Source organism: Neltuma alba, unplaced genomic scaffold (genome assembly GCF_004799145.2).
Source record: "Neltuma alba isolate B1F8T4 unplaced genomic scaffold, ASM479914v2 tig00010675_pilon, whole genome shotgun sequence".
Classification (NCBI taxonomy): domain Eukaryota; kingdom Viridiplantae; phylum Streptophyta; class Magnoliopsida; order Fabales; family Fabaceae; genus Neltuma; species Neltuma alba.
Window position 1 is genome coordinate 85,500 of NW_021635517.1, and position 9,355 is coordinate 94,854.

Below are 9,355 nucleotides of genomic sequence, written 5' to 3' on the forward strand. Positions count from 1 at the left end.
CATTCTAATAAAAGGAATAATGCCCATCTGAAGTTAAAGTTTTTGAATTCTTAAATGGCCAAATAACTTTGCTAAGTGAACCTTAAGCAAAGCGTTACAGATATTCCAGAATTAATTTTGCTGTATGGATCTAAATAAAATTAAAATCAACCAAATTATGGACTATATATTAAGGAGATAATATATGAGTATAATAATTTTTCATTTTTATATTGAACAATAAACAAACTTTATTTCGTCATTTTAAAAAAACCTCTTTTATTTCGTCTTTTGTAGAAATCCACATGCCACTTAGTCATCATCCACATTATCCCTTAATTAAAAATGAGTGTAGGGACAATAGCTCACAGTTACAAAATTTAAAAAAGTTACAGAAACTTGATTAAAAAAATGAAATGAAATGAATTAATTAATTAAATTTTTATCTAAAATTTATATTTCACATTTTATGTTACAATAGTAGTCAAAACATACATACAGGAAATTAATGAATTGAATTTTTTTTACAAGAAAAATATTCGAAAGATAAGAAAACGGAGGAATAGAGTAAGACCACATCTTAATAACAAAACAATTTGACTTGACGTTTATTTGTTTGTTATGAATTTGAGGTTCTAAGGAACTTATAGTCAAAGTTCGGATCTGGTTACTTTTGAACATGCCATTTGGCTTATATTCATTTCATCAAGCTGGTAAAATTTAGAAAGGTCAAAAAGGAGATGGTGAAACTGGCGACTAGGAATGAGTGGTTTTGAACACAACGATTGCCAGATAGACATGCACCTATTTTGAAAAGGTTTACTAAGTTTAGGGATAAACCTATATGTGGATTCTTTAAAATGCTTACTACACAACAAAAAATAATAATTGAACAAACTATATATACAAGTTACGCGTCGGCGAATTGAGACAAGGGGAAGAACTTTCTTCCGCTTCATAGAAAGAATTAATATAAAGTGGGAGAGAGTAATAGATAAGGGTTGATTTTTTTTGGGAGGAGACAACATTTGAGCATGGGTCATGGAAAGATGTTCTTGTTTCTGATATGCCTCCTGGCAGGGACAATGTCTACTGTGATGGGTGAAGACCCTTATGTATTCTACACATGGAATGTAACATATGGGACATTATCTCCTCTTGGAGTTCCACAACAAGTAATTCTCATTAATGGCCAATTTCCTGGGCCACAAATTAACTGCTCATCCAACAATAACATCGTTGTGAATGTGTTTAACAAGCTTGATGAGCCTTTGTGCTTTTCACCTGGAGTGGGGTCCAACATAGGAAGAATTCATGGATGGATGGTACATTAGGATCCCAATGCCCTATCCCTCCAGGAACCAACTTCACCTATCGTTTCCAAATTAAGATCAAATCGGAACGTTCTTCTATTATCCCACCACATCCATGCATAGGGCTGTAGGTGGTTATGGTATCATTCGTGTGTTTAGTCGTCTATTGATTCCAGTTCCATACCCAGATCCTGAGGATGAGTTCAATGTTCTCATTGGTGATTGGTACACTAAGAAGCACGCCACACTTCTAAAGCTCTTGGATAGTGGGCGATCTATTGGCAGGCCTGCCGGTGTGATCATCAACGGCAAAACGGCGAAGGGTGATGGAAGCGACGAGCCACTTTTCACCATGAAGCCTGGTAAGACATACAAATATAGAATTTGCAATGCTGGGAGTAAGAATTCTCTAAACTTCAGGATCCAAGGCCATGGCATGAAGCTCGTTGAGACAGAGGGATCTCATGTTGTTCAGAACATTTATAACTCTCTTGATGTACATGTCGGCCAATGCTTTACCGTTCTTGTCACTGCCGATCAAGCGCCTAAGGATTACTACCTTGTGGCTTCCACTCGCTTTACTAAGACTATTCTTACTGGTAAAGGAATTGTTCGCTATGAAAATGGCAAAGGATCTGCCTCACCAGAGATCCCCGAGGCACCTGTTGGCATTGCTTGGTCTATTAACCAATTCCGTTCTTTCCGTTGGAACCTTACTGCGAGTGCGGCTAGGCCTAATCCTCAAGGGTCTTACAAATACGGTCAAATCGAAATCACTCGTACTATCATATTGGTAGGATCAAGCAGTAAGGTTCAAGGCAAAAATCGATATGCCCTTAATGGGGTTTCGCATATTGATGGTGACACCCCTTTCAAGTTAGCTGAATACTTTGGAGTTGCCAACAAAGTCTTCAAGTATAACATCATCTCTGATGAACCACCAGCCAATTTGGATAGCCTTACCATCCAACCCAATGTCATAAATATCACATCCGTACCTTCGTTGAGATTATCATTGAAAACCACGGAAAGAGCATGCAATCTTATAACTTGGACGGATATTCTTTCTTCGCTGTGGCGTTAGTATTCCATTTTTTCATTTTGCATATATGATATATATATATATATATATTCTACCCTTTTGCATTAATTACATGTTTGTAGAAGTTGACTGATTAATTTGCTTGTGTGATGATGCAGCACCGAGCCTGGGAGATGGGCCCCAAGAGAGAGGAAGAACTATAAATATAACCTCCTCGATGCTGTGAGCAGGCACACCATCCAAGTCTTCCCAAATTGTTGGGCAGCCATAATGCTCACATTTGATAATTGTGGAATGTGGAACTTGAGGTCAGAGTTAGCTGAGAACCACTATTTGGCCAACAACTCTATGTTAGCGTTTTGTCCCCAGAGCGATCTCTCAGAGATGAATACAACCTTCAAAACGCAACTATGCTTTGTGGCATAGTTAAGGATATGCCCATGCCTCCACCATATAACTCCTAATTACAACTTTCCTTATCATTATTGTTTCTCTTGTGCCATCTGATTGACTTTTGAGAAAGAAAGCAGGGGGAATGTTGTAATATTCTAACAATCAACCCTGAATTAATATTCGTTTATTGATTAATGCCTTTCCATTATATAATTTGTCAAGTTACTATTCTTTTAGTTGATGGTCGACAACAGATTTTGTCCACAAAAAGGGGCAAATTAAAAAAAAAATAGATAGGAAAGGAAAGATAATTGTTGAAAGAAATTATGGAAAATAATAGTTACCCTTGAAAAACCTCTATTAGAAGAGTGTCTCTTCATTCTTTTTCACTAGTAAATTTGCTTTGTAAAATTAACGGAGACAATTATGATTTCATTGTGTATGGTTTATCGACTTATTTCAGCAGAATTCTTGGTAAACTCTGAATCCTTCATTGATATGATTGATTTGTCTTGTGAGTAATTGTTTCTCTCTATTCTATTACTGAGATTTGAATTGCTTCTAATTCAAACATGCAGTTCAACTTTTATACATTAGAATAAAAACTGTTGTAGCATACCTCTGTCTGCTCTAAGTTATATTTTGTTTTTTCACATGATCTTTGTGTTGTATATATTTTAATTATTAGAAATCAAACTTTAAATTAATGAAGTTTTTGAATTCAAGATGAAAGGAAAAGAAACTCCATGGACAACACAACTGTTATGGAAATTTTAGTTTTTTTACTTGGGTAATTTAAAATCTACATTTTTGGGCAAAAAGATAGGGAGCATTATTGTGTGTCACTACAAAAAAACATGTGATTGGCAACGAAATTTTATTTAGCGATGGAATTGGTGACAGAATGTATTCCGTTGCTAATTCTTCTATCACTAATTGGATTAGCGATGGATTAGTGATGGGATTTTTCTGTTGCTAATTATTGACAGAAATTTTTCGTCGCTAATCTGTCACTAATTAGTAACAAAAAAATTTTGTCACAAATTTTTCATCGCTAACCCAATTTTTTAAAAATTTTAAATGCCACGTGATTCCTCTACCAGTCCCCACCTCCATGTGTTGCTGCCACCTCACCTCCCCCACCATGTGTCACTGCCATCTCACCTCCACTTGCCACACATGTCACCATTACATAATTTCCTCCTTAAAGTGACTCTCTACGACTTAGACCTCATCTATGCACGCACGCGGCTTTACCTGTTGAGTTGTAATGAACCTACTAACTTATTATGAAAAATTAAATATATAATACTCTTTTACACAAACAAGTATATATACATATACACATATTATTAAAAACTAAAAATAAACTATATGGTAATTTTATCATAACATTTTTATAACAAAATTTTTTAAATATTTGTTTTACTATTTATTTTACAATTTTTTATTTTTTAAAAAATATTTTAATATAATATTAATTTTCAATGACACTAATTTTGAATTTTAAATCATAAATAATTTTTTTCATAAATATATTTTTAAATTTAAATTTTTAATTAACATTGAAAGATATATAATTTAATTATATATGTATTATATTATATTATGTTATATTATCTATATGTGTTTTATATATTTGATGAAAACTATTTATAATTAGTAAAAACAAGCCACATTATTGAAAAAAATAGCTACCATAATAAAATTTAATAAATTATTCTATGTAAAAAAAAATGATTTGAATAGATTATGATAAACGACATTCTCCTACTTATATAAGTATCCTATAAATTTATTTTCTTAAAATCCTTTGTGTATGTACCATTTGTTTTTGAAACAACTTTCCTAAATAAACTAATAGCTTACTTTTTTTAAGACTAACTTTCAAAATTGAAACCATGCTAGCAACATACTCAAATTTATCATGGTCATATAAACCAGCTCACTATGTAATAATGTTTCCATGATAGAGAAAAAAGTAGAACCTAACCATATACACGGTCATGGATGAAAGAACTTTTTTGACTCATTCATATGCTAACCATGTTAGAAAGGATCAATTTCATCTAACATAGTTATAAGATAACATATTACATAGCTCCTAAACTAAAATAGTAAGAATTAAGTCTCATCCATATCTTATAATATCACATGCAATCCTAGGCCTTTAGCCAATTATCAGCATGTATGCCACAACAGAAAAAATATAAGAATACAAAAACACGATAATACATGAATCAATTAATACAATTTGTCCTAAGGTGGCAATATACAAAAATAACAACTCATAAATTGAGAAGGTGCTATAGGTCGCTAATTTAGCTTTACTCCTCCTAAGCCCTCCTTGATGTTCCTCTTCTAAAGCTTTCACCTGGAAAATATTAAACAATAAGGGTGAGACAATGTCTCAAAAACTAAATCCCTACCTATCACACATACAAGCAGGGCTAGTGAGGTGTTAGGTGAGATAATATAGAGTTAATAAATCAATAAATATTTATTTAACAGTTATACTCATATGATGACTATATAAGTTAAATATTTCGGCCAACCTCATGCAATTGATATATCATACAGACAATGTACTTTTCAGTAATTTGAAGTATACATAAATATCAATGAAGATTTCATATCATATGCAATGCCTAAACCCAAATCCACCCTCATATCCTTCTTATTTCCAACCGACTGAATCCATGGGCTAAATTCTTTCTATTAGACTGGCTACTCACGAGTGATGTGAGTTGGTCAAAGACCACATAGCACTTAGTAGACTATGGTCCCCCCTCGAAAAACTAGCAGGGTGTCGTAGTCCTTGGAAGAATAGGTTGGACAACAATAGTAGCCAACTATAGAGCTTAATATGAAAGCCAATACCACATGGCAAGTATACCGATCAAGTTAACTCCAATCATCTCCTCCACAACCCATCCCAAATGTACTTGATTCAAAATATTCAAGTAGATATACACATTTCAGGAACATTACTCATCAAAATTTTAACTCAAGTATCATATTCCAAAGCCAAACTCACTCTATTCAGTCACCTTCAAAACAGTATCCCACAAGACAGTTTATGCAAATAAAATTTCATATAAAAGAATTTAGTTATAAAAACCCTCACCAACTTATATCTGAACACAGCAATTGATCGAAATTCAGTTACCTAGTCTCTTAGCTAACAATCAAATATAAACAAGGCCCAAACTCAAAATGCCACAATATGACTTATATCTACAAATGAAATTAAAAAATTATCTCTATAGTATTAGAGTAAAACTACTCACAAAAGTTCTACTCTCTAACTCCCCTCTAAGACTTTCAACTGTTACTCAAAATTCTAGCTTGAAAGGATTTTTCTAAGGTTTGAGTAGGAACATATCTATATATATATATATATATATAATGAGGATTTAGATTCAATTCCTAAGTTTCTTTAACTTAGATAATACTTTGATAGCCAAAGGTTTGAAAAATTGGACTTTGAAAAAAATCTTGCTCATGGGTTATTATTCATAGCAACCCATAAATTGGACAAACTTTAAAATTCATAATTAATTTATAAAACATCAAAATTAAGTGATCCAAGTTCAATTGGAAGCTCTTTGGAATATATTTTGAGAAAAAATAATTCTAGATGAATTTCTTTAAATTCGAGCCTAGTTTTATTTCCAAAAAGTACTGTTCATTTGGTCATTTTTAATTTTTCACTATTTTTGCCTAAATTTGGATAGGCATATCTTCTTGCACAATTATTCGTTTGAGGCATATTACCATTCATTTTAAAGAGAAAAATAAGATCTATTGATCTGAAAAGTTTCATGAATTAACTTACACGATTACTCAGATCCACGTCAGTCAAAACTTTGTTCCAAATGGTTGACTTGTATCCCTAACTACTTATCCTTTGCATAATGAAGCTCTAACTTCTTATACCATTCAATCAACCACACAAATGATTTTCACAGCATACTTTACCATTAATCAGATAAAGTTGTCACATAAGTCATCCACAAAATATTGATTTACATTTATCCGCATAAATACATGAAATGGATAAACCATAAAGTGTCATTGTAAATATAATTTCTTCATGCATAGCCACTCCTTACCCTTTTCTTGTGATGAAGAAGGCCCTAGTTGTTGTTAAACCTGGGCTAAGATTCATAGGAATCATAGTAGCATAGCATCTGATCCATAATGTCACACAAGAAAGTATTTTATGCCAAATGGATTTGCTAATATCTACTTTCACTTAATGCACATGCCATGGAAAGGACCTAACATACTTCTCATTCATAACACTCAATATATCATAAGCTAAGGCATTATATGCATAGAGTTATATATCACATAACACCCTCACCATTGGTCTTCTCTTAGTATAAAAAATTCCATGATTTTTCTTAGAATTTAATTCCCACAGGAATTCTCTAAATTTATTTTTTTCCAAATCAGCCCTCTACCTATGATAATTATGCTTTAAATATTATTAAAGCCAATCAATCAAAGTCTGGGATAATTTTATAAATTATTATAATTATAATCCTCCAAGGTATTTTTTCATATTTTTTCTAGAATTTTGAGGTCTCCAAATATTTTTTATAATTAACTTTTGGTTACTCTTGGTGTAACCAAAAATTCCTATAGATAAAGAAAATTTTATATTTATTTATTTTCCTTCCAATAATTCCTTGACCCTTATTCTATTTTTCATGATTTTCTGGGAATTTTTGAGAATTTCTAACTTGAATTCCCAATTAAATCTTTCCTTGACTGATATTTGAAATATCAGTCCATCCACTATCTGAATTTTAAATTCAACCTTATACTAACTAGTTTTCCCCTCCACCTTAATTAGCCTTGATCTATTTAATACCCTTATTTTCAGGGTTAAGATTTCCAGGATGTTACATTTCCTTCTCCCTTAAATAAATTTCTTCTTCTCCAAAATTTAACACCTACTTTATGTAAAGAGCACTGAATACTTGCTCCTCATCTCATCTTCCTTCTCCCATGTGGCCTCCTCCAAGTTTGTATCCTTCCAGATAACTTTGTGTCACACTCCAGAAAAATTACATCACCCGGATATAGAGAATTAAAAATTGGGATGAGAGTCAATATAGAAACTAGATGAGGAGATGAAACAACTTTTGATGTGAAACCCTGATAAGATCCGGGATGGCATTTTCTTAATTATTAGTATAGGAAGAGCAAAACGGAAAAAATTAAGAAAAATTCTAGAAAATTCCTGAAAAATAGAAAAAGTGTAAATTAGAGGTTTTGAAAACTTAGCTGAAGCTTGAAAGGTGGAATTATGTGTAAAATAAATTATTACAAAATTCTTGTAAATGGACGTTTTTCAGAAAAAATTAGAAAATCATAGGAAAATAATTATTTTAATTAGTTAGAGGCCTCAATAAATCTAGAAAAATGATGGATAAATCATCTAAATATTTACTTGAATTTATAAAATTGGTTTTAGGTCTTGCAAGCTCAGAAATTAATTTTAGGAAATTTATTCCCTACGGTGACATTGATAAGGGGCCTAATAGAAGAAAATTCAAATAAACACCTAGAGGTGGTAAAAAATTCTGAAAATTTTTAGATTATGTTCTAATATTAAAAGGTAAATTATCATGGAGAGCAATGAATTTTTGAGGTCTAAAAAAATTGGAATGTTACTAGTGAATAGTAACTGATAAATTCCAATTTGGTTTGGGATTTTCTTTGGACTGTGGGCCATCTTTTTGGAATAGTCCAAGCCATTTGTGGAGCCCACATTGATCCCAATAAGGGCCCAATTTTTTTGCTTGCTGGTCACTCCACATATTAATTAAAATAAATACAAAATTAAAAGATAATTGCTAGAAAATTCTAGAGTTGGGACACATGGTTGAATCTAAAGCTAAGTGGCACTTGATGGCTACCAACTCACTCCATTTTTCTGCCATTTATGTGTCCAAAATTTAGAGAAAAATTGGCAATTTATTTGCCTATAAATGACCCCCCTTAAAATACAAATAAATGTTGGAAAAATAGAAAAACAAGGAGAGGTTCTGTCACTTTGTTTCCAGCACTAACCAACCAAAAATTCTCAAGGGTTTTGGACAAGGAATCATTCAACCTACCTCAAGGAAACCTTAAGGTATGCTTATGCCTTCCTATTCCTAAGTTTCAAGCTTAGTTAGTGAGGTTTTTGGCTTGAAAAATTAAGGAAAATGCTGCCCAAATTTCAGTGGACCATGGAAGGTTTAGGGAAGGATAGAAACCTTAAACAACCACATGGAATAAGCATGTATAAGTGGTGTATGGATTGGTTTTTGGAAGAAAAATCCACCTAGTGTTTATATGTGTGTTTCGGCCCCAGCTACTGTTCATACAGAAGCAAATATTTTAGCTTGATTTGATAATTCCAATGGGTTTAGAATGTATTTTTGTGTAGGGATATGTTGTTGGAAAGTGTTTAAAATCATTGGAATCAAAAATAGAATTTTTGGAAATAAATACCCTTATTTGACTAGCTACTGTTCATGGGGAAGGAGTTTATTTTTGAAAAATCTGATTTGCATATTTGAATTCCTCATATGAAAAATTGTGTTGGATGAGTCATAATGTTATTGAT

At 32.3% G+C, this 9,355-nt stretch overlaps 1 pseudogene; it reads left to right on the forward strand.

Annotated features, from left to right (window-relative positions):
- The first annotated feature begins 1,013 nt into the window (after positions 1–1,013).
- On the forward strand, positions 1,014–2,798 carry LOC114758213 (L-ascorbate oxidase homolog; annotated as a pseudogene).
- Positions 2,799–9,355: the final 6,557 nt, after the last annotated feature.